Here is a 3,610-nt window from a genome sequence, read left to right as displayed (position 1 = left end):
ATGATGTGATGAAACATATACACTTTCTATATCTAAGAGGTGAGTTTTGGTTTTAGAGGGTGAGTCTGCGTTGACTCGAACGGCTATAGGAGACTATTGAGAGACTTTGGTATGTGTCGTCGCTCGCATCTGGTAACAACTGGCGGTTAACTTGAGTTTCTTCCTTCTAAAAGCATCACCTAGACCTGAAGACTCAAGATGAGTATCATCAATGACATTGACTGGAGGGTCAAAGGCCTTGGAAGTTGATTGGTGAGCCGCAATAGAAGAGCTTGCGGTCTTGGATTTTTGTTTCTAAGATGGGACAACACCCTTTTTCACAACGTTCCTAGGAGTCTTCCTTGAGACAACAAGAAATTTAACTCTTTTGGGTTTTTGTTGAGTATCTTGGTCTGCAGTGGTCTGGTGGTCCTATGTTGTAGTAGGCTGACTAGGTCTTGGTGGGGAAGAGTGTTTTGGGGTAATATCACTCGTAGCTATGATGTAGTTAGCTACCTCAATGTTTTTGAGTCCAATATACTCCAAAATATACATCAGTAAACGTCTAATGGGTCCAAAAATGGTTTGACCTTTAGAAGCAGTGTACCTTTTGAGATCGCAGTTTGAAAACATATTGGTTTCATTGCCAATATTCAGCTTGGCCTCCTTGTGAAGATCGAAAATGCAAAGTGACCAAAATCAAGCAAAGGTGAGCACGACCATTCCTTCTCTTGTGGCATCTTTGGAGATGTATTGCAAGAAATCATCCCATAAGACCTGACCATAGTTGACTGCATTGCCCGTGTAGATACTCCAAATGATCTTTAATATGTTGTTTCCCATATTTTCAGTACCATCGGTTCTTCTAGAGAGACACCTTATCATAAAATGGCACACAAATTGCCAAACAGTGGGTAGTTGGTTCTTCTTGAATTCACCAACAACCTTAAGCTTCTTTTGGTAACCCATTTGATATAATGTAGAGAACATGTCATTTGTGCTTGGAGAGTAAAAGTTCGTTGATGGTCAAACCCTGAGATTGATTGCATTGAAAAACTTTTCCATCATTAACACCACCAAAGAATAATTCAACAGGTTCAGATGAGTTTCTTGCAAATTGTTGTTAGATCGAAACGATGAGAAGGCACACTTGAACAACACAAACAGAGGAACAACCACTGTGAATGAATCGAAAGCCCCAAATAGTGGGTGAGAGGGGAGAAACTTAATTATCAACTTCACAGCTTCATTGTAGGATGGATGATCTTCAAATATTGATCTAAAATTGCTTGAAACAACCGATGGTGTTTGATCTTTGATTGTGGATTCTGAACTGGCTGGATGATTGATCAAGATGCTCTTGATTGTTTCTTGGAGATTTCGGACTTCACCATTATCGCACATAAAAAGGTTTGAGAACTTGCAGAAAATGTTTTAGCAAGAAGATGGAGAAGATGAAGATCGTCAAGAGAGTTCAGATAGCGTGAAAGCTATCTTGGGAAGAATTGGGAGGTTTTTGATACCTCTGGATTTCGAAAGTTATGAAAACACTTTATTTACAGTTATTAAATTTAAAAACCTTTGGGTTTTTACTATTATCAGTTGAAATTAACATAAATAAAAAATAAATTATTTCTGGGAAAAAAGGAACATTTAATGCATTTTGCATTACCATCATTACGCGTCAGATAAATGTTGTCACAACAAGAAATTTTGTGTCTTGTAATCACTATACTCAAGTCAATGTTGAATTCAAAAACTCAAGAGCATGTATGATGCTTACTCAATGGAAAACTAAACCCCAATTCACTACATCAAGCAATTGGAAACCCTAGACGTTCTTGATTAGGTCCATTTTGGATTAGGACTTCCTTATTGGACCTAAATGGACCAATAAGCTTCCAATTTGACTATCATGAGCTTAGGACCCTTAAATGGGCTCTAATTGGAACCACATTTACTTATTTCAATATTTTGGGCCATATTGGGCCTAGAATGAAAGGAATTAAAAGCTTAGATCCATGAATAACCTAAACTAGTCCAACCAAAATGCAAAAATCCTACCACATTCTTTTAGGCTTAAAACATACCCAAACAAACTCTAATATTGGGCTTAGGGGCAAAAAGCCCAAATTTTTCCTTTTCCCTTCCAAACTCTCGGCCCAAGGCCCAAGTCCAAGAAGAAATGGAAGAGTTGACTATTTGTTTGCCACCTCACTAGTAACCAAAGGACTTCCATGCAAGAGACCTATACTTCCATGCACCATCCTTTCATGCATCTCTCTTCTTCTCCCTCTCTCTCTTGCTCTCGGCCATATTCAAACACACACACACAAAATTCACTCATTCTTCTCTCAAAAATACTCTCTCATTCCTCCTCCATAATTTCGAGATTTAAGGAGCTTTCAAGGAGAATCCATCACCAAAATCATCATCTAAGGTAAGTTGATGACTAATCCATGATCTAGCTACTTCATTTCATCAAAAATCTCTTCTAAATCTATTCCAACTTGTGATCATGCACCTTGGAAGTCACCAAACTCGTGATCTTCAAGAAAAGGGTGCTAAGGCCAAAAATCACTTCATTTCTTCCATCCTTTCTTCAAAAACCGAATCAACACCCAAGGTGAGCTTCATACCCCCTTATTTTCGGTTTTTATAAGTTTTTGTGGGGGAGAATACAAGCAAAGGTGTATATCCATCATTATGTGTATGTTTTGGTTGATTTCTATGCTTATATGTATGTTTTGTATGATTTTGATGCTAGATCTAGTTATGAATTGCTAAAAACCAAGATATATTTTATACTAGCATAAAATATACTACTACATGCAAAGTATACCAAGAAAAATAGCCACATGGCTTGACAACACTTATTTTGGGCTAAAAACTCATTTTTTTGACACAAAATGTTAAAAATACAAAGTTGAAGGGCCTAAAATGAAATATTTCGAAATCTGATGGGTGAGATGAGTCAAAACAGTTTCCATAATGTATTTTCTGAAAATATACTATTTGGAGGATTAAAAGCATAAATTTCAAGCTTAATGGGCTAAAAATGACAATTTCGGCCCAATAGAGCCCATTATGCGAAATTTTCTGTTTTGGAGGGCCAAAACTGTGTTTTTCTGTAAAACAATGGACCACTAGTGTCACAAGTACTTTTCAAAGGTTTAAAATGCTTTTGAAATTTAAAAAGGACCAAAGTTGCAAAAAATTTCCAATTTGTGCCAAAAATGTAAAAATTGCGAAAAAGAGGGTTACAACCGAGAAAACTGCAATTTCAGGGACTTAAACTGCTTTTAATGAAAAATATGCTGAAAAATATTAATTTCAATAATTTTTGGTGTTAAAATGTCAAGAAAAATGGTTTAAGGACTAAACCGGAAATTATTTTACCTAAAGGGGTGAAAAAGTAAATTTACAAAATAAAGAGGGGTTGTAAACAGAAAATTTTCAATGATAATTTAATACACTCGTTGTGAATAAAGATTAACACTACGACTCTCGATGGATTACAATACACAATATCACCAACAATCGTTACCAAACGAATTGATTCGGTCTCGAATCAATAACAAATCCAAAACTACTAACACTACAACGCTCAATACACATATGGAACTCTTGG

This window comes from Lactuca saligna, chromosome 8 (genome assembly GCF_052625555.1).
Source record: "Lactuca saligna cultivar CGN05327 chromosome 8, ASM5262555v1, whole genome shotgun sequence".
NCBI lineage: Eukaryota > Viridiplantae > Streptophyta > Magnoliopsida > Asterales > Asteraceae > Lactuca > Lactuca saligna.
The sequence above is the reverse complement of the archived record's forward strand: the minus strand, read 5'-3'. Positions refer to the sequence as shown.